Below are 22,980 nucleotides of genomic sequence, written 5' to 3'. Positions count from 1 at the left end.
TTTCTTTCTTTCCTTCTTTCCTTCCTTCTTTCTTTCCTTCCTTCCTTTCTTTCTTTTTCTTTCCTTTCTTTCTTTCTTTTCTTTCTCCTTTCTTTTTCTTTCTTTCCTTCTTTCTTTCCTTCCTTCCTTCTTTCCTTCTTTCTCTTTCTTTCCTTTCTTTCTGTCTTTCTTTCCTTTCTTCTCTTTCTTTCTTTCCTTCTTTCTTTCCTTCCCTCCTTCCTTCTTTCTTTCCTTCCCTCCTTCCTTCCTTCTTTCTTTTCCTTCCTTCCTTCCTTCCTTCCTTCCTTCCTTCCTTCCTTCCTTCCTTCCCTTCTTTCTTTCTTTCCTTCCTTCTTTCTTTCCTTCCTTTCCTTCTTTCTCTTTCTTTCCTTCCTTCTTTCCTTCCTTCCTTCTTCTTTCTTTTCCTTCCTTCCTTTCTTTCTTTCCTTCTTTCCTTCCTTCTTTCTTTCCTTCCTTCCTTCTTCTTTCTTTTTTCTCTTTCTTTCTTTTCCTTCCTTCCTTCCTTTCTTTTTCCTTCTTTCTCTCCCTTTTCCTTCCTTCCTTCCTTCGTTCTTTTCTTTCTTTCCTTCTTTCCTTCTTTTTCTTTTCTTTTCTTTTCTTTGAGACAGAGTCTTGCTCTGTTGCCCAGGACGTAGTGCAGTGGCATGATCTTGGCTCATGGCATCCTCTGCTGCCAGGGTTCAAGCGATTCCCCTGCCTCAGCTTCCCGAGTAGCTGGGACTACAGGTGCACGCCACCACGCCTGGCTAATTTTTTTGCATTTTAGTAGAGACGGGGTTTCAACCATGTTGGCCAGGATGGTCTCGATCTCCTGACCTCATGATCCGCCCGCCTCAGCCTCCCAAAGTGCTGGGATTACAGGCATGAGCCACTGCGCTCGGCCAGTAGGGTGATCTTTCTAAGACACAAGTCTGACCCTGCCCCTTTCTTTATTAAAATACTTCAGTGGCTCCCCATTGCTCACAGGATAAATCTAAGCTCCTCATCATGGCCTAGAAAGCCTCCTGTGCCTAGGCCCAAAGTCTCCTTCTCAGTGCCCTTTCGTTTGATTTTCCCACATTCACCCCTGACTCCAGCTAGTGCAGGGGGGCTGTCATAGCTCTTTGCTTTAGGTCTGGGGCAAAGGAGGCCCTTGCCACAGGTGTCAAAAAAACTTATAAACAAGATTTTAAATCAATATTTTAAAAAATCAAAACGAACTCAAAAACCCCCAACGAATATAATATCAAGATTTCATGTAAAGACAGGCTTTGACAGTGCTGTGCTGCATGTTGTTTGGAGCCTGAGGCAAGGGGAAAATGCATCCTTACAAGGGTGTTTATGTATTTTAACGGATTAATTTAAATATCGCAAAACAGAAAAGTAGACATATCAACCCTCACAACATTATTTTAAGTTTAAATTTTATTTTTTTCCAGACCAGAATTTATCACAATTTCACGTTCCTGCCTTAAGTAGAAGCAAGTGCATCAGTCATATTTTTAAAATCTAGTTTTGAAAAAGGGCAGACTTTGAGTCTGGGTTCACAGTGGCTTCACATGGTGCTGATGCGATGATGTCCTTTTTACTTGGGATACCACTTCTCCTGTCTTGGTGGTGTGGAGTGCTGGTGAAGAACAAGACCTTAAAACTGGACAAGCCAGGGTGTGGTGGCTCACACCTTGTAATCCCAACACTTGGGGGATAGAGGTGGGCAGATCACTTGAGGCCAGGAGTTTGAGACCAGGCTAGGCAATATAGCAAAACCCTGTCTCTGTAAAAAATACAAAAATCAGCTGGGTGTGGTGGTGTGCACCTGTAGTTTCAGCTACTCAGTAGGCTGAGGTAGGAGAATTACCTGAGTTTGGAGGTGGAGGCTGCAGTGAGCCATGATCATACAATTGCACCCCAGCCTGGGTGACAGAGTGAGACCCTGTCTCAAAACAAACAAACAAACAAAACTGACCCGTCTCAGTTTTACATCCTGGTACCATTATTCACCAGCTATGTGATTCAGGGCAAATTATTTAACTTCTCCCTCTGCATCTCAGTTTCTTCGCTGGTGGAAAAGATATAACAGAAGCTCAATATCAGGGTGGTTGTGAAGAGCAAATGAGATAGTTCTTGCAAAGAACTTTGACAAATGTGAGGTCCAGAATAAGTTCTCAAAACAATAAAAAGTCCCTAGATACAGTCTTACTCATCCTTTAAGACACAGCTTAAGCCTGAGGAGCTGCGTATAACTAATCTAGGAAGTCAGCATTTCCCCTTTCCCTGGGCTACCTCGACCCCGGAGCTTCCCCTGGCGTCTCCCTGACCACATGGCATAGTCCTCATGTGTGTATCGTCTGTCTCCTCCACTGACTGTGAGCAGCCCCAAGGCAGTAACCACAGGACATCTTCTGCAAAACCAGGGCTGAACTTGCTATGCCAGCCAGGGTTTCCAGACCATGCTTGGCACTCAGCTCTGGTCTCGCTCTGCTGAGAAGAAGAGAGAAGATAAGGTTTCTGCCAGAAAGGGCACAGTCTGGGGCAAGAGTTGACTGGCATGAAGACTGGTGACTCAAAATTACAGGTTGGTTTGAACTTCAGTCCCCTGCTGGCAGGGAGAGGAGTAACTAAGGGTCAGGAAGGCTCAGAGTGTTCTAGAGGAAGGTTCAGCCCTGCCATGTTGCAAGGCCCTCGGTGTTTTTGACTCTGTAGAACAAGTAATTCTAAGGAGCCCTGAGCCTCTGAGAGTGATCCCTGGAATCTGAGTAACACCTCAGGCCATATGTGGGGGGTGATGGGATGGGGCTAGACACCCACATTATGGCTATTCTCATCTAATGAAAGAAGAGGGTGTTCACTGCTTCTATGTTGGGGTTTCCCACAACCTCACCTGAGGAAGCTCCCACACCACTGGTTCTGCTTCCAGCGCCTATTCTAGGACGCAGCTGCTGCCTCTCCTCTTCCTTCCCTATATCAGTCAGATTCCAACAGAGGCAGAAAACAGCAGGATTCAGACACACAGATGTGCATGTGTGTATGTATATGCATGTGTATGTGTATATATATATGTATATACATGTGTCATATATCATATGTTTATGTATGTCTATCTGCGTGCTTGCATGGAATTGATTTATGCATTTTGGGAAATGGGGGCTAGGCTGGCCATCAGGAAGGGCAGCTGGAACTCTTAGGCAGAGCAGAAGCTTCTGTCCACAGGTAGAATTTCTTCTTCTTTATGGAAGCGTCTTCTCTTACGGCCTTTGCCTAATTGAATCAGATCCTCTCAGAGTATCCAGGATAAAGGATACTTTACTTAAAGTCAACTGATTATAAACACTAATTATATCTACAAATACCCTCATAGCAGCGTCTAGATTAGTGTTTGATTGAATAATTAGGGGCTGTGCCCTAGCAAAGTTGGCACAAGAAACTGACTGTCACATTCTCCAAATTCACTTCTTGGATCTATGGAGGAAGAAGAAACCAACTTAGTCTCTTTGCGCCTGTGTAAAGCAAGAAGCAAGAGTTAAAAGGGATCCCCATGGGTTGGAACCCATATCTCTGATCAAAAGGGAGGAGGTGACTACAGACTCCCCTCAATAGCTCAAGCAGAGACCACACTCCTGCAAAACCAGTGTGGACATCCTCAGTCTCCACAAGAACAAGTGTCTCCTTCAGGTGATGGGAAAAGGTTAGATGGGGAAAAAATGAGAGAAAGCATCCATTTCCCGGGCACCAGGCACTGACAGAGAACAGATTCTAAAAAAGCCTCATCCCCAGAGCTTGTCTAGTGAGTGATACATCCTTCTAACGGTCACATGTGGGAGCTATCATGTCACCTTCATTCACTTTCTTCTCTCCACCCAACCATCCACCCACCTACCCAATCATCGACTTATGTATGTATCCATCCACCCATATAACCATTCATCTACTCACATATCTATCCATCCACCCACTTACCCATCTATCCATCCTCCACTCACTTACCTGTCCCATCTACCCAGCCAGCTCTTCATCCACTCACCTACCCATTCATCCACCCCCATATCCATCAATCTGCCCACCTACCCATCTATCCATCACTCTCTACATATCTGTCTGTCCATCCACCCACCCACTCATCCATCCACCTACATATCCATTTATCTACTCAGTATCTATCCATCCATCCACCCATATATCCATCCGTCTACTCACATATCTGCCCATCTACCCACTTACCCATATATCCATCCTCCACTCAACTTCCTATTCCATCTACCCACCTACTTCTTCATCTACCCACCTACCCATCCATTCACCCACAAATCTATCAATCCACCCACCTACCCATCTATCCATCACTCTCTACTTACCTATGTGTTCATCTACCCGCCCACCCATCCATCCGCCCACATATTCATTCATCTACTCTCATATCTATCCATCCACCTCTCCACCCATCTATCCATCACTCTCCTCTTACCTATCTATCCATCCACTCACCCACCCATCCATCCACCCACATATTCATCCATCTACTCACATAGCTGTCCATCTACCCACTTACTCATCTATTCACCCTCAACTCACCTATCCCATCTACCCACCTACCTCTTCATCCACCCCCTACCCATCTATCCATCCCTATATCCATTCATCCACTCACCTACCCATCTATTCATCACTCTCACTTACCTATCTATCCATTCACCTACCTATCCATCCACTCACCTATCCAAAGAGTGATTCTTCACTCACCTATCCACCCTTGCAGTATTCATACATCCACACATCCACCTATCCATACATCCACATACCCACGTATCTGCCCTTTACCTATTTATCCATCCTCCATCTCTATATATCCATGCACTCACCTACTGATGCTGATGCATCTACACATCTGCCATTCATCTATCTATTCATCTACTCACCTACCTATTTATTCGTGTGCCCTCCTATCTGTCCAACTACCCATCTGTTCATCTATCCAGCAGATATTTACAGATATTTACTAAATGCCTACCATTATGCAGCCACCATGCTTGGTGCTGCAAGTGCAATGACAAGAAAAACAGAAACAGTAAACAGAAACAGTTATTTCCCTGAGGGAGCTTACTATCTAGGAGGTAGACATTAACACAGACAGATGCCAAATTGCAATGGAGAAAATTGGTATTAAGGAGAGGTACATAGTGGCATGAAAACCTGTAATGGGAGATTGAACCTAGTCAGGGAGGCAAGGAAGATTTCTCAGCTGAGATCTAGAGGAAGAGGCATGGACTTGGTGAAAGCAGAGAGAGAGAAACAATACATTCACAGAATGAATGGCAGCTGGCGTGGCTGGAGTGCTCTCCAGGGGAGATCGGACCAGGGAGAGATGGGGAGGATGGTAATGGCCATCTGTTGGGAAATTTTACTATTTTTCTTAAACCAATCAAATCATTTTAGAAAGGAAGTAAATGATCAAATCTGTGTTTTGAAAAGACAATTAGGGAGGAGGAGAACAGTGAGGTGGGAAGACAATATAGGAGGCTGGTATAGTTAGCTGTCCTATAGTGTTTTGTTACAAATTTGGTATTGAATTTTTGGGACAAATATTTTTTCTTATGCAAATATCAACCATGAATATTGTACTGAGAGATACTTGATGTTCTAGGAAGTTTGAGTACTAAACACGGAGGTGTTGAATAAGGGCATTTTCCCTGGGGAGAAGTTTTGCAGTGCTTGCTATGTCTGGTTTTCCATTTGCTCCTTGAGGCAGGGATTCATTCCCCATTCTCACCCTAGGCCCAGTATAGATACCTGATGACTTTAGCTAACCAAGAAATAAATGAACGGTTTAGAAGACTGTATGGGTTCTGGGTCTGTTTGCTCTCAGATCTATCCCCTTGCTTTCTGTGCCTTGCTCTGTGTGGAAGGGGGCTGACTTCTGCAGGCAGCATTCCCAACCTTCAGTCAGCAGAAGCCAGTGGGAGGCTCTGGTGGAGGGTGGGGGTAGTGGGGAAAAGGGAGAAACCAAGATATTTCTCCTTCCTTGTCTGCTTTGGATGGAGTCTTCAGTAGCTGCTGTTCCTCCTTTATAGATCCAGCTTCTTCAGGGTGATTCTGGGCCCCTCCTGGGCAGGCTTCCTTTCTCTATCTTGTGGCCTGGGAGTGGTAGTAGCTTCCTGCTGTTGCTAACATTTGGTTGCCTCACTGTCCTGCTGGGCTTCTGAGCTTTTTCATCAATCATGTAACCAATTCCTTGCATTCAAATCCCTCTGCCTTAAACAATCTGGTGTTTTCCTCTTTCCTGCTTGGATTCTGATTAATGCAAGACTGAGTTGTGGATGTGGCTTCTCTGTCCCAGGACCTCAGAGTTTCTGGGAAATTCCCCACCTACATAACAGCTGCCTTGAGAAACTCCTTTGAACACAAATGATGGGGGATGCCATTTGCAGTTAAAAGAAGATACTGCTGCCTTTCTAAGGAATAAAAGTATAAACAAGCACGTTAAGGAGAGGGAGTAAGATGAGGAAGTAAGTTTTGGGGGAAGAAGTAACGATTACAATAATAGCAACTTTCAATTATTAGATCTCTGATATGTGATGCCTTGCATACATTCTCACGAATCTTACAAAGAAGTCATATTGTTCTCATTTTGCAGATGAGCAAATTGAGGCTAGTAGATGGAAGAGCTAAGGCTTGAACCTCTGGTCCCACTCTCTCCAGAACCTGTGACCATTCTGTGGAGCACACCAAGAGAGAAGAACCCTCTCCAAGAAGTAGTGATATTTCTATTAGTTATATATGCATTTATATATGTATGCAAACACACACTTAATATACTGAAATATATATTAATAAGCTGCAAAGAATCTCATTAAACCAGGTCTTGCTACTCAGTATGGAAATGTCAAATCCTCAGTGTCCAAATCACTTTGATGATGTCTATGATGCCAAATACCCAGAGAAGGGTTGAGACATCAGTTAACATAACGAGCAGCCAGTGTGACATCCCCGGACACAAAGATATCACACCACTCTTACTTTAATAATGACATAAAACTGCATTTCCAGGGGAACCTGCAGCAATAAAATCCCAGGCTTGATTATCCAAAAGACTATATCTTCTGCACAGGTCACAGAGAAAACACTAAGAACCAAACAAATTACAAGAAGAAAGATGAGGCATCAAAGGAGGAATGGGGTCCTTGCAGTGTGTATGGTATAAAAACCAGATAGCAGAGGCCGGGTGCAGTGGCTCACACCTGTAATCTCAGCACTTTGGGAGGCTGAGGCTGGTGGATCACGAAGTCAGGAAATTGACACCATCCTGGCCAACATGGTGAAACCCCGTCTCTACTAAAAATACAAAAATTATCTGGGTGTGGTGATGGGTGCCTGTAGTCCCAACTACTTGGGAGGCTGAGGCAGGAGAATGGCTTGAACCCGTGAGGCAAAGGTTTCAGTGAGCCAAGATCACGACACTGCACTCAAGCCTGGGTGACAGAGCTAGACTCCATTTCCAAAAACAAACCAACCAACTAAACAAACAAACAAAACACATCAAAAACCATATAGCAGAAGACGAGGAAGTGAGGCTTATTTAACCCTTCCTTCAGGGAACTCAGTACAGAAGTCTACCCATAGGCTTTAATTTTTTTTTTTTTAAGGCTATTTGACAAATGTACAGGACAGAGCAGAGAACGCTTATCAAGAATGAATTGGGGCTGAACAGAGGCAGTCAGGAAGTTGCCATGGTCCTTTTAAAAAAACTGTTTTTATTTATTAGTTTTCACAGTTTTATTTCTCCAGGATCCTCCTTGGGTCGTAATGATGACGTGCACTTTGTATATGAAGGTAGCTATTTCTTTAGCAGTGGTGAGTGGGTTACTCAGCCCTTACTGTTTCATTTCCGATAATTCTTGCCCTCAATAAACCCTCGGTGGATTCATAGGTTAATCTTGGGCCAAGGAATAGTGAGTAAGACCTTGGATACTCATACGGGGTCAGACTTGCCCCTGTGCTCAGTGGCCCCACATCATTGCCACCTGCAAGCCTTTGCCAGGCTGTTTCACCTACAAGGCGGGCTCCTCGGCTGCTCTCCAAGTCTGTGCTCACCACTTCCTTTCATTTCTTACTCTGGATTCAACTGTCCTAGGAAGGTTCTGTGGGCAACTGTGTGCAGTGTTCCTTCAAATCCATAAGGACCGATATGTAGGCCATCATATATATTTGGCCATCATTGATTTGCTCCCATTTTTCCCTTGTCTCCAAATTGTCCTACACACTACTTCCAGATTTTTTTCCTAAAACATAGCTCAGACCCTGTCATTATCAGATGCAAAGGCTCCAGTGACCACAAGGATCATGGGTTGATTATTTTTCCCTCCTTGAGACGCTTTTCCCTCTTGGTATTCAGGATACACACTCATCTATACATTCTCTTATCTCACCAATGGATCCGTCTTAATCTCCTTTGTTGGCCGTTCTTCATCTCCCAGACTTTGAAATGTTGGGGTGCCCCAGGGCTCAGTCCTTGTTCCTATTTACTTCCCTGCCTATGCTCGTATTCTTGATGATCTCATCCTTCCTGGTGTCCTAAAACAACATATACTTATTGAGAACTCCCAGATTTCTGCTTTTCACCGAGGCCTCTTCCCTAATCCTGGGCTTATATATCCAATTTTCTTGGGGAAAGAAGTTGAACAAATCCAGTTTGTTGTATTGGTCTTTCCAAAGAACTAAATGTGGTAGATTGTGTTTTCTAAGGATAGTTACAACAATATCTTCCTTCTTTCATGATCTTCTTTTTTTTTTTTTTTTTTTTGAGACAGGGTCTTACTCTGTTGCCCAGGCTGGAGTGCAGTGGTGTGATCTCAGTTCACTGCAGCCTTGACTTCCCAGGCTCAAGCAATCGTCCCACCTCAGCCTCCAAAGTAGCTGCAACTATAGGAGTGCACCACTACATGAGGCTAATTTTCTTGATTTTTTTTTTTTTTTTTTTGAGAGATGGGTTCTTGCTCTGTTGCCCCGGCTGGTCTAGAGCTCCTGGGCTCAAGCAGTCCTCCTGCCTTGGCCTCTCAAAGTGCTGGGATTATAGGAGTAAGCTACCAGGCTTGGCCTTTCATGACTGTCTTACAATGTGTCCTTGACATTCCTCCTGTGGGATCTATGTTATTTCCCTTTGAACCTGGGAAGACCTCTGTGACTGTTGTAACTGATAAGAGTATGGCTGAAATGATGCTATGTCATTTCCAAGGCTCGATCATCAATATGCCATGCTGTCTGTCCTGATCCCTTGAGATACTCACTCTTGGAAGCTAGCCAGCATGCTATGAGGAGGCCCAAATAAGGCCACATGAAGACACCATATGGAGAGGCCACTTGTGAGTATTCTGGCCAACAGCCCAGCTGGGTTCCAGCTGACAGCCAACTTCAGCCTCTCGACATGGGAGTAAAGACACCTCCAGATGATCCTAGACCCTAGCCATTGAGTCACCCCCAACTGACATGCCAGACATTGAGAGAAGAGTCATATTGTCCCTGCTGTGCCCTGTCTGAACTCTTGACTCATAGAGTTCATCAGCAGAGTAAAATAGTTGACACTAAGTTGCAGGGGTTGTTATGTAGCAGTAGATCTAGCAGGAGTACTAGGTCTGCCTTAGGCCTAGGCCTACCCTCCAGTTTCAGACTCAGGGAGGCCTGCTCCTCCTGTATAGCTCCCTTTCTAGAGTTTACTTTAAGACATGATATTCCTAACTGTGTATTCTTTTTGTTTCGTTTTGTTTTGAGAGAAGGTCTCACTCTGTTGCCCAGGCTGGAGTGCAGTGGTGCTATCTCAGCTCACTGCAGCCCCTGCCTCCAAGGTTCAAGTGATTCTCTGCTTCAGCCTCTAAGTAGCTGGGATTATAGGCGCCCACCACCACATCTGGCTAATTTTGTATTTTTAGTGGAGACAGGGTTTCTCCGTGTTGGTCAGGTTGGTCTTGAACTCCTGACCTCAGGTGATCCACCCGCCTCGGCCTCCCAAAGTGCTGGGATTACAGACATGAGCCTCTGCACCTGGCCTGTAGAAAGAATTTTATAATACTGGGCATGTAGCTGTGAACTCCCCAATGGTGAGGTTGGCCCTTGTGCTCCCCACCTCTGTAACCCCAGTGCTTAGCATGGGGCCGGATGCCTGACAGGCTGAGGAGCCTGTTTGTTCAGTCAGTACCATGGTCTGCAGCCCTGGTCTCTGACATGAAGGTTCAGATGCTGCCCTCCACATTTTCCCCACAGTGTCAGCCCCAACTGTCTCTGAGCCCTGCCTCCTTCCTCATGATGTTGCCCCTCTCATCTTCTCCAGGCTATGCGGCTCCGAATCAGCTCTCCACACTCTTAAAATCTTCCCCTTCCTGGTCTCCCTGCCACACTCCTGTTAGGAGCCTGGGCTAGTCAAAAGCCCTTCTGTTTCTAGTGTGTAAATCTACTCAGAGATGGGTGCCTCTCCAAGCCTGTTGTTTTAGTTGAAGCAGGATGCTTACAGCTGATTATCGCATTACCGCAGAGCTGATGTGCAGTGAGGATCCGCAAGTTAGATTGCCCAACACTGAGAAAATTAGTGCTTCAGAAGAAGTTGTCTGCAGTGTTATAGATGCTCCGTCATCAACAGTGTTCCAATATTCTTTCTGGAGGAGCTGACAACGCTGACAAAATACATGAAACTGCTGTTCTCGTCCACACATTCAGATAAAAGGTAGTGTGTCTTGATGCAGGGCACATCATTTGGTGATGGCAAACATTATCTTTTCTTTATGAATAATAGAAGGCATTCGGCTTGTTCATAATCTTTTAAAAACTGTAGTCATAGTAACACGTGTCTTGCCCATTAATACAAGAATTTCTTCTCCCTCTTAAAGACAACAGCTTATTTTACAGTGTGTTCTTAGCCCCCTGACAGAGCAATATCCATTTGATTTGCAACTTGACCAAAGTCAGATATAGAAAGGAAAGATTGTCTTTGCTACCTGCGAGATTCTTAGCTATTACTCCCGTGGTGTGATGATTCGTTTTGGTCAGAAATTGTAGTTTAGAACAAAAGAGCAAAGTCTCTGATGAAAAAAATCATCAGGGATCATGCACAAGTTGTGGGGAATGGTCTGCCTACCACATGCTCTTTTCCAAAGGAAAGAACTCAGGTTTCAGGAGAAGTGACCCAAATGGAAGAATAATTCCTAGTGTGTCCAAACCTAAGGGGTCCTTACCTCCAGCACCAAGGTGGCCCCGATAGGTGGTTGTGGTGGTGACATAAAGAGGTGTTACATAAACATGGGACATAAATATGTCCCATATCTCTTTTTGTAATTGATGCACTTCAACAGGGGCATAGGGGATTTTGTAAAAGCAAGCAGGAAGATGTGGATGTTCAATGTTTGCAGGTTGAAGAAAGTAAAGCTGATTAGATTGGAGAGGGCAGCAGATGGCTCTCAGGAGACACGATGACCAATTTCAAATATCTGAGAGTCCATTGGGGGTGAAGGGATTTGACTTGTTTTGTGTGGACCTGAGGGAAAGAACTGATGGCTATGAATGGGAGGACACCATAGGGAAGCATATTTCAGATCGGTGTGAGGAAGTGCTTTCTCCTCATTGTTGCTGTCCAGATAAAGGATAGAAGGCATGAAGAACTATGGTGCCTTAGGTTGGGTTCCCTGGCACATAGCTCTGAGGTGAATCTCTGAATGCACAAAGTTTATCAGGAAGTGCCTCCATGATCAGTATCTGGTAAAGGAAGCATGACTGGGCAGAGGAAGGAGTTGAGCTATGACAAAACTGCAGAAGAGCTTCAGCTGCTCCCATGGGGAGCCCTGGAGTGGGGACAGCCCTTCTACATGGTCTCGAAATGAGGCTGGAGAGTCAGCCCTTTGGAACCTTTCACTGACCAGCCATCAGATGCAGCTGTCCCCCAGGGAAGTGGGAGGAAGGATCTTGGATGAGGCAGCTCTTCAGTGGAAGAAATTCCAGGAGAGCAACTCAGCTGGGAGTCATCAGCCACCAACATTTCTAGGAGCTGGAGGAATGAGTGCCTTGGGCCTAAAAGGGGATCTGGGCAGCATCACACAGCATCCATTAGAGATGGCTGCTTAATGTAGATGCTGTGACACCCCTGCCCCTTGTGTGACTTCTCATGATCCAGTGTTCACATTCTATAATGAAATACCATAAGGTCTAGAGAAGACCCAATTTATTGACTGTTTCCCCATGAGGCCTCCAGTATGGGGTCCTGGATGGAGTCAGAGGCACGGCTTACTTATCTTCTATCTTAAAGCTCTTGGCTCCTGGGAAGCATCCTACCAGTACTCTTCAGTTCCAGGAAGAGAGTTCATTCATTCAATTTCATTCAGTAATATTAATTGAGTGCCTTCTTTTAGGAGCTAGAAATACAACTATGAAGAAGATAAAATTGTACCCCTGATGGGGCTTATATTCTCGTGGGAGAGATAGAAAACCATACACAAATAAAATAATCCTGGTAAGGAGAGGTAGAGTGATCATGTGTGTATATGATATTTGTATTGGGAATTCAGGGAAGGCCTCTCTGGGGAGTGACACTGCAGCAGATTTGAATGATATGAAGCAGCGATGTCTGAAGATCTGGGAAACAGGGTTACAGGCAAGAGGAATAGCAAGTGTGAAAGTCTTGAGGCAGGGACAGCCTTGATGTTTTCAAGCTTCTTTTAACTAAGTAGAGTATGGGAAGATTAACCTCAGTTTTAGGGAGAACCTGCTTCAGTAAAGAGGCAGCTTCATTTGGGGACGTAAAAGACATGTTCGGTGCTAGTAGCCAAAAAACATGCATGATTCTCAGGAGAGAGGACGCTCATTCTGTTGTTGAGTACTGGCATGAGACTGCCCTTGGCAGTGGAAACCGAGCTGAGTACGATTTGTTTTCTCATTTGGAAAATCAAGATTATATTAATATCCACTCTGAAGGGCTGTTGGGAGGATCAAATGCTGTGATGTGTGCAGATGCTTAACTTAGTGCCTGGCTCATGATAAGTGCTTGATACATATTAGCTTTTATTTGTGTAGTATAACTGAGAGAGCTAAAGAGCTGGTGCTTGAATCTAGGATTTAAATTCTATCAAAGTCCTTGCTTTGTGTAGTGTTGCCGTTTCTCTTAGTCTTAGTCTGTTTCTCTCTCTCTTAGTCTCTGTATCTCTGTCTCTACATCTGTCTCTGTATCTATCTTGATGACTGCTGTACTCCATCTCCACTTGTCTATCTGTTTCTGTACTTCACTCCTCTATCTCCCTCTTCCTCTCCAGCTTTCACTCTATCTGTTCTTTCTTTCTCTGTTCCCTGTCTCTGCTTCCTTTCTTCTGGACTGAGAGCCCCACAGTCTTCTGTAGGCTCAGGAGCAAGCAACTCTCCATGGTGCTGACGAGGCCTGTAGGTCCAAGGCTTCCATCCCTCATTAGGAAACAGGAATGGATGTCAGTGACTTTCCTAGAGCAGCCAATCAGCAGGGACTCTCCATCTCCTGGTTCAGGTAGAGCAACTTCCCTTAATGGGACCAGTTTTCCTAGAGCATGTAGGACCTTTCTGGTCGTGAAGCCCCTGCCTTTCTGCCCCATTCCCACAAAAACACTCAATCCTGCTTTGTATATGCCAGTATGGCCTCCACAGGTGCTGGAGAAGCAGGCTTTTCCTGGTCTCTGGACTGCAGCAAGGCAGATTGGAAGGGGATTTATTTCTCCTGCTCCAATGGCTTATAGCAGCTCCCCAGTGAGGGAGCTGGGGGCTGGCCCTTCTGGAGACACAGGCACTTTCTCCATGGAAACCCTTGTCAAGGAGAATGGTAGCAAAATGTGATGCCACTTTATCCTTCAAAGAAGCTTTCTTTAATATCACCCAAAGTGAATTAAATGATGAGGGCCTTGAGATTTCATCTCTCCTGATCCCTTTCAGCAGGTGATGGATGGCAGCAGGGAGGGCTCAGGGCTTGGGGAAAAGAGGAAGGTGGTCTGAGAACGTAAAATGTGATCACAGAACTTAAAGCAGCCAGGCATAAGTTTCAGTCCTGGCCCCATCACTAACTCTGTGTCATCTTAGGCAAAGGATTGATCAGTTTCCTCATCTGAAGCCGAGGGCAAACATATCTGCTCCAGCTTCCTTGTAGAGTTGTTGTGAGGGTCAAACAGAAAATGGGATGAGAGAATTTGGAAACTAGGTGTAGTGCATGTTCCAATGGCTTACACATTTTGAGTGCTTTCTAAGGCCAGGCTCTGTGCTAGGCATTCTGTGTGTATCATCTCATGGAATCCTTAATATCCTCATAAGGTAGACACTATTATTGTCTCACTTAAGGGATAGGAAAACTGAGACCTCAGAGGAGTGATGTGTCTTTAGCTAGTGTGTGTGTGTGTGTGTGTCTTTAGCTTGTGTGTGTGTGTGTCTTTAGCTAGTGTGTGTGTGTGTGTGTGTGTGTGAGAGAGAGAGAGAGAGAGAGGGGGGAGAGAGAGAGAGAGAGAGAGAGAGCGAGCATGCTTGGAAATTAACTCTGGTCTGTTTGGCTCTGAAATTTTTCTCTCTTCCTTTGTGCCCTATGCCCATCTCTGTCTTGCAGGACAGGCTATGACTGGCGTCCCTGCAACCCAGTGGTCCTGATGGACTCACTGAGACACAGGCAGATAGCAGGTCTTGAGCTGTCAGATACATCCTGCGTTGTCCAAGAGGTTCACCTTGAACATACCAGCTGACACTTGGAGAAACAGGATTTTTGAGATTTTTATCTTAGAGAAGAGACCATCTGCTCTCTGCTCTTTAAGATCAATGACCTCCAGAATCTGTGACTTTCGGGCAGCAGAGATTCAGGAGACCAGGTGTCTGCTGCTTTATTTATCCGGTGAGAGCAGAACTGTGTTTCTCAGGGTCCAGGAGGCCCCTCTAATTGGCAACAAGAGCCCAGCCTGAGGAATCTGCAAACAGCTGGAGCTCTCTCTCTCTCTGCCTTCTTGTATCTGCATCCTCAACTTTTAGCTCCAAGCCACATTCATGACCTGATGGCCCTTGTTTCTGTTTTGACGAAACCAAATCTGCTTTTAAAGTCCTGGGTTCAGAGCTCTAAGCACAGCCTCTCTGGGATACACCGATAAGTTGGATTTAGGGGAGAGGAATCAGGGAACAATTCTGAAGTGAGCTGAGTTTCTGCAACTAGACTATCCAGCTCCATTAAAAGGGAATTTGGTCACCTTTTATATTTTTGAATAAAAGTAGCCTAAGCCCCTTACTTTGCCATATTAAAAAAAAAAATCTCAGGAAATCTCCTGGGGCTTTTAGATGATTTTTTAAAAAATAAAAACCCCATTAATGTGCATTCAGTCCTAAACGGTCAGTCTGGTTTCCACATGCTTGTGCTAGTAAAACTGGGAAAAATGGCTGGTCCACCAGCAGACAGGCTGGGCTCAGCTGCCTTCAGTGCTGCTGCCGCCACATGGGATGGTTGTTGAAAACTGATCTAGCACAGCGTGGTGCTCTTCCATCCCTGGCTGTGAGGATGTGCTTGGTGGTTCACATCCTTGCACTGATGATGTTGCTATTTTTTAATCGATTAATTATTTATTTTTTGAGATGGAGTCTCTCTCTGTTGTCCAGGCTGGAATGCAGTGGCATTATCTCAGCTCACTGCAACATCTGCTTTCCAGGTTCAAGAGATTCTCCTGCCTCAGCCTTGCAAATAGCTGGGATCACAGGTGACTGCCACTGTGCCCAGCTAATTTTTGTATTTTTAGTAGAGATAGGGTTTTACTGTGTTGGCCAGCCTGGTCTCAACTACTGATCCCAGGTGATCCACATCCCAAAGTGCTGGGATTACAGGCGTGAGCCACTGCGCCCAGCCCAAGCTGCTATCAGAGGTCAGGGATCCTCTTTCCTCAGTGTTACCCTTGGCACAGGGTGCTGCGCACTGGGATTCCCAAACAAATAGCTCCCTGGTTCACAGGCACATTCCCAGCCAACCCCTGTCATGTGATGGAGCAGCCACGGGGGTTCTGCCAGCCTCAGCACACAGGGCCTCAAGACCAGCTCTCTCTGAGATTAGCCTGGGTCCCCTCTCCAGATTTCCCCTCCCTTTAGGGTGAGTCTTACCCCCCACCCCCCAGAGATCTTTTCCTGCTGATGGTTTTCAGTTGGGTTCCTAATAGTGCCCCAGCAATTTCAATAGGTTTGAACTTGACAATTGCAGATGGCAACATTGTCATATTTTCTGAGAAGCTGCCGGAGGACCCAATCTCCTCCTCCTAACACCCCTTCTGCTTTCCAAGGAGTATCAGCAGGAGCAGCCAATATGTTGGCCAGGAAAATGTACAGTTGCAGCTCTCCCCTGCAAGGCACTGGGGAGCTGTTTGTCATTCTATGTAAGGACCAGGTGAGGTTTTCTAGAACAATCCATCTATGAAATAAATTAGCTGCAACATTTAGATGACAGCTTATAAATTCCCTATAAATGTTTAAATTCTGTCTAACCAGGTATCTCTTTGTATTTATAAGAAGCAAAGAAGAGGCTTTGGAGCTTCATTGTCTTGGAGGACGGCCATTAGAATACAAAGACCTTTCTGACAAACCCTGGTGCTTCTGTCTGACTCAGTTGACCTTCTCACTGGGGCCAGCAGGGGCTCATTCCTCATACAATGGTGGTGGCAAGTAGGGAGTGAATACCCTTTAAGAAGGGAAAGAACATTTTTTTCAATGTACAGCTGCTTTGGGCTACAACACTGTCTGCAATTTCCTTCCTTCACTCCTTCCTTCCTCTGTCATCTCTCCTCTTCTCCATGATGCAGTCATGGTGAGGTTGGGATACTATGAGATGGCATTACAGTCAGAGGAGTCAGGAGCTTCATTCTGTCCTTAAGGTTCCCAAGGCCATCAGGAGGCTCATTCGGTCATATGTCTGTGGTTGCTGCTGCGTATTGGTTGGGGTGTTCACTTTCTCCTCACGTAGTCTCTCTGTGTGGGCTAGTTTGAGCTTCCTCTTAGCACACTGGTTGGCTTCTCCAGAGCAAGAGTCCCTAAAACAGTGTGACCCAGGTGGGAGGGTCATGCTTTCTATTACCTAGCCTCAGAAGGTGCATAGCATCACTTCTGATGAGCTCTCCTGGTTGGGGTGATCCCAAGCCTGACGAGTTTCATGGAGAAGGAGCAGGGATGCCACTTCTCAGCTGGAGGAACGTTGAAGTCACATTGCACAAGAGGCATGTAGCATGAGGGATATTGCTGCATCGTGTAGGAAAATACCATCTGCCACAGAGGCAAAGTAATCGTTAAAAAAAATAGTTGAAGTTTTGATGCCCAAACTTGATGTGGAATTCAGGTGAACTGGTTGCACCGTGTGAACAGCTTCTTTCTTCTACACTACGTAAGCCTAAATAGCTTTAGGCCCAAGGCCAGGAAGTTCACACTTTTTGCTTTCGCCTCTTACTGCTCAAACCCAATTCTTAAATCTTATTGTTGCAATGCAAGGAAAAGCCAACACAAGGGGGAATGGATCTAGGGAGGAAGAGAAAGAGCATTTTCTCTAAGGCCTAGGGCATAATTGTCCCTGGCTGTGCTCCCCCGACCCTTCTAGACCTAGGCAGTATCCCTGGGCCTGGCTACTTGTATTTGTTGGGGTTCTTCAGAGAACGAGAGTCAAGATTTACGATAAGGAATTGGCTTTTGTGATTATGGATGCTGACTAGTCCCAAGGTCTTCAGGGTGAATTGGCAAGCTGGAAACCTGGGAGAGCTGGAGAAGTGGCTCCAGTCCAAGTTCGAAGACCTGAGCACCAGGAGAGAAGCAGGAGAGCCAATGGCGCAGCTCCAGTCTGAAGACTGGAAAGCTCAAGGCCCAGGAGGAGCTGATGTTTAAGTTTGTGTACAAAGGTAGAGAAAGCTCCAGTTGGAAGGCTGTCTGGTAGGACGAATCCTCTCTTAATTGGAGGAGGGTCATCCTTTTGTTTTATTCAGGCCCACCTGGTTGGATGAGCCCCACCCATTATAGGGAGGGCAATCTACTTTACTCAGTGTGCAGATTTAAATGATAATGTCACAAACAAAAACACCCAGAATAGTGGTTGATCAAATATCTAGGCACATACCATGGCTTAGCACGTCTCAGTCAAATTGGCACATAAAATTAACTGTCACATTACAGTGTAGGAGACAGGGTTTAAAGAGCAGAAGCAAGCTAGCCACCATAAAAAAGGAGAAGCTTTTCCATCCACTGAAAATTCCTGCCCCCTACAAACATCAGTCCAATCAGTGAAGTCCAACTAACCAGACCATGCCTCTTTCGCCTTACAGAGTGAACATCCTTCTTCTTCACCCTGGATTCCAGTTCATCCTTGTGGGGAGAGAAGGATGAAGAAAGAGGAGCTTCAGGTCTTCTGGAAGCCAGACTCCATTCATTCATTGAGTACTGAGCCAGGTCACATGCCGGGCACAGGGACCATGAGATGAATCTTACCAGTCCTTGTCTTCAAGGAGTTCACAACCTATAGGGGAAGAGAGGTGAGGCTGGGAGCGAGGAGGAGATAGTAGCCTCCAGGCTCCTCCATCCAGACAGGTGATGTTACCCTACCATACTGCTCCAGAGACAGCAGTGGTTCCCCACAACATGCCCAGCTCCTTTGCACAGAGATTAAGTTTCTCACTTCGGCTCCTAGCCTCCTAACTGCTCATAGGTGTCCTTCCACTTGTCCTGTGTTCCCCTGCTCTGCTCTGTCCCCTAAGGCCTGAGATGCTGTTGTGTGCCCCCAGCCTAGCACATCCCTTCAGCTCTTCTCCCTACTGAATTTCTCTCATTCTTCCAGCTCTCCTTCCAGTGCGACTTCTGGCATGAGACCTCACGTTCATGGCAAAGCAATCACCCTCTTTGTGGTTCACTTCCACGTCCTATGGCGTGTAGCTTTCTTTAATATTGTCAGTGACATGCGTGTTGATGGACATGTGCAGAGAACAAAGCATGTGTCAGGCACTATGCCAAGCTCTTTACGGGCATCACTTCCATTCGATCCTTCCACAAGCCCTGGGAGCAGGTGTTTCCATGGTCTTTCCACAGATGGGAAATGGAAGCTCAGAAAGATTCACCATGATGTTCCCGGGGCACACAGCTAGTATGTGGCAGAGCCGGAATTAAAAATTTTTTTAATGGGTACATAATGATACATATTTATAGGGTCCATGTGATATTTTGATTCATGCATACTATTTTTAATGATCAAATCAGTGTATTTGGGCTATGCATTAACTTAAACATGTATTATTTCTTTGTGTTGGGAACATTCCAAATCCACTCCTCTAGCTATTTTGAAATATAAATAAGTGATTGTTAACGATAGTGACTCTAGGTAGTGTTGAACACTAGATCTTATGCTCCTATCTAGCTGTGTTTTTGTACCATTACCTGACCCCTCTTTATCCACCATCCCCACGCCTCTTCTGAGCTTCTGGTTACTATCGTTCTACTCTCTACCTCCATGGGATCAATTTTTTTTATCTGTCACATATGAGTGAGATTTGAATTCGAGCTAGGGCTGCTCTTAACCACTACGATCCGTGGCCCACCTGTTTGGCATAAGGCAGGGAGCATAAATGCAGGTTCCCTGGGCCAAGGCCTGAGAGGAAATAGGTGAGCTGGGGAGTCTATGGGGCTGTGTGCAGGTGGTTGTTTTTCAGAGGGTGGTAGGATGGTAGCTCTCTGGACTGCAGGGTCCCCAGAGAGGGCTGGGTCCTGCTGGGGCACAATGAACCAGAAGGCCACCCAGCTGAACAGTAAACAGGGCCTGCCCCAGCTGTGGAAAGAAATCAGGCCCTGCATTGGGGTGAAAATGGCTCCCGGGCACAACTCCGCCTCCCACCTCCTCAAACTCAGGCAGGAAGACTGTCAGCCTTGCTTGTCACGTCTGACTGAATGACAGCAATGACATATGTGTAGGAGGCACGAAAGCAGGGGATCCCTTAATATATCGGGTGCTTCTCAGCCCTGAGGCTTGATATCTACTTTTTCAGGGGACAGCGTCAGTGCATAAGAATTGATGAATCCCTGCAGGGCCAGGATTGGGGTGAGGCAAGTGAGGCACCCACAGAATTCAAAGGGGCACCGAAAAACTCAGTAATCAAGATAAGCAATATTGTAATGATATTTGAAAATCCCAATTAATACAAAATATTCATGATGAAGTAATATCAACATTTTAAATCAAGGCAGGATCAGTAGGACAGAAAGGCTTTTCCTGAATTCTGAGGCACAGCTATGTGGTCTAATGAATGGGTGAGCTGGCTTCCCAAAACTCTGAGCCTCCAGGGAACTATGACATTCTGCTGTGTTTGTCCTTGACCCCATGGAACCAAATTGTATTTTATTCATTTATTAATTCATTCAGTCACTCAGTCACTCACTCAATTCCTGAGCATCTGTTACGTATTTCTAAAGAGGATAAGCATATCATTTGAGAAGAATGACAAATTTGTATTTAATAATATCATTTGAAAAGAATGACCGGTTTGTATTTAATAGCTTTCCAGTTCTTTTTAAAGTTAAAATTTTAATTAATTAATTTTTATAAAACCCAGATCCTGTACAATCTTTCCAGTCCTTACTCTCTAGCACAGTAGCTAGACTTCCAGTATAATTTTAAATAGTACTGCCAATAGCAGACACTTTTGTCTTTTTCCTGATTTGATTGGGAAGCAGCCTAAATTTTTATTATTAACTATAATGTTTACTGGACATTTTGGGTATGTATGCTTTATCAGGTTGTGGAAATGACAGTCTACTTGTATTTTGCTAAGAGTTTTCTTGCTTCTTTTAAAAAAATCATGAATGTGGTAAATGTTATTGGGTGCTTTTGGCATATCTGTTGATATGATTCTATGTTTTTCCTTAATCTGTAAATATGTTGCATTATGTCAACATATTTCCTAATTTTGACCTACCTTTGCATTTCTGGAGTAAGCTCTATTGGATATGATTATATTTTCTATGCTGCTGGAGAGGATTTGCCACTCTTCTTAAGATTTCTGTATCTCTATTAATAAACTTAAAAGTATGATTTTACTGTTTTATACTGTCCTTGTCCAGTTTGGCAGCAAGATCATAATAGCCTTATAAAATGAGAAGGGTTATTCACCCTATACCTCCCAATTCTCTGAATAAGCTTTCGTAAAATAAGAATTACATGTCTTTTGAGGGTTTGGTAAAACTTGCTTCTGTAACTGTCTGGGCTTGATGTCTTTGGAAAGGGAGATCTTTGACTACCCATTAGATTTTCTTTCTTTCTTTCTTCCCTCCCTCCCTCCCTCTTTCTTTCTTTTCTTTTCTTTTCTTTCCTTTCCTTTCCTTTTCTTTTCTTTTCTTTTCTTTTTTTTCTTTTCTTTTCCTTTCTTTTTCTTTTTCTTTTTTTTCTGACAGGCTTGCTCTATTGTCCAGGGTGGAGTGCAATCTCAGCTCACTGCAACCTCTGCCTCCTGAGGTTCAAGCGATTCTCCCGCCTCAGCCTCCTGAGTAGCTGGGATTACAGGCATGCGCCACCATACCCAGCTAATTTTTGTATTTTTAGTAGAGATGGGATTTTGCCATGTTGGCAAGGCTGGTCTCGAACTCCCAACCTCAAGCGATCCACTCGCCTCAGCCTCCCAAAGTGCTGGAATTACAGGTGTGAGCCACCGTGCCTGGCCCCATCACATTTTCTTAATGTTATTGGCATATTCTTTTATTTATCTTTCAGTTAGTTTTTAGGATTTATTTTGTTATAGAAAATTATTCATATCTCATTGATTTGAAGTTCATATTTTTCTTGTATGGTTTCAAGTGTTTATTGTATCTTTTTTCCTTGTTTGAGGTTTGTCTATACTGTGAATCTTTTAAAGAGTCAGTTTTTGGCTAGTCTTCTCTAATTCTTTCTCCCTTTCATTAATTTCTGCTGTCATCTTTACTATTTCCTTTATTCTGCCCTGATTTTCTTTTCCTAGCTTCTTCAGTTGAACAAGGAACTCATTTATTTTTAATCTTTCTTCATTTTTAATAAATACACTGAAGGCTAAATTTTTCCTCTAGGCAGAGCTTTAATCATGTCCCACAGATTTTATATCAAGTATAGTCATTGTCAGTTAGTTCTAAATATTTCATAAGTTTTCATTGTGAATTTCTTTTTAACTTATGTTATTTGGGAGCACAGCTTTTCTTCTCCAAATGCATTTTAAACTACTTTCATCGTTAAATTGTAATAAAAACGAATTGGTTGGAGAACATAGTCAGTGTGACATGGATTCTTTCAAATTTGTTGGTACTGTCTTTGTGACCCAATGCATTGTCAATGTTTATAATGTGCTTTGCGTGCCTGAAAAGAATTAATATTCTATGCTTATTGGGAGCAAGATTCCAGATTTATCTATTATATCAAGACTTTTAATTATGTGGTTCAAGTAATCAATACCCTTACTGCTTGATATATTTGTTTCGGGGGTGATACACTAAACTCTTCCTCTGTGCTTGGGTATTTGTCAATGTTTCCTTGGAACTCTACCAGTTTTTGCTTTATATATTTAAGACAGGGTATTTAGACTCACAGGCGTTTATGATTGTTATGTCTCTGGTGGAGTGTGTTCCTTTTTATCATTATGTTTAATAATGTCTCTTTATTTCTCTTGCAGCTTTTTGCCTCCAATTCTGGCTCACATTAGCATTGTTTAAATATTTGCTAAGGATGGGTTTTTTTCTGTCCCTTTATTTCAAAGTTTCTCTGTCACATGTAAGTAACATATAGTTTAAAAGAAATTCAGTCCTATCAGTATTCTTTACCAGATTATTTTGATCTATTCACATTTTTTGGTTCTCATTAGTATATCATGACTACCATTTTATTTCGTGTTTTCTTCTATTTTTCTGCTTCATTTTTTAAGCTGCTATTAGATAGATAAAGTTTTATTTTTTCCATTTCTCCTGCTGACTCAGAAGCTATACATTATATTAGTCTTCTTTTAGCAAGGAGATTTATATTTTTAGCATTTCTAT

General features: G+C 44.2%; 1 long non-coding RNA gene across 1 annotated transcript in view; it reads left to right on the top strand.

Annotated features, from left to right (window-relative positions):
* Positions 1-22,775, top strand: part of LOC116553060 — a 113,117-nt gene extending 90,342 nt beyond the window's left edge. The window contains exons 3-4 of the long non-coding RNA XR_004269617.1: positions 18,270-18,476; positions 22,620-22,775. This is a non-coding gene — a long non-coding RNA (uncharacterized LOC116553060). The remainder of the gene's footprint in view (positions 1-18,269; positions 18,477-22,619) is intronic.
* The last annotated feature ends 205 nt before the right edge of the window (positions 22,776-22,980 follow it).

The sequence above is a fragment of the Sapajus apella genome, unplaced genomic scaffold (genome assembly GCF_009761245.1).
Source record: "Sapajus apella isolate SASKATOON/1434 unplaced genomic scaffold, GSC_monkey_1.0 scaffold12, whole genome shotgun sequence".
NCBI classification, from domain to species: Eukaryota; Metazoa; Chordata; class Mammalia; order Primates; family Cebidae; genus Sapajus; species Sapajus apella.
The sequence above is the reverse complement of the archived record's forward strand: the minus strand, read 5'-3'. Positions and strand labels throughout refer to the sequence as shown.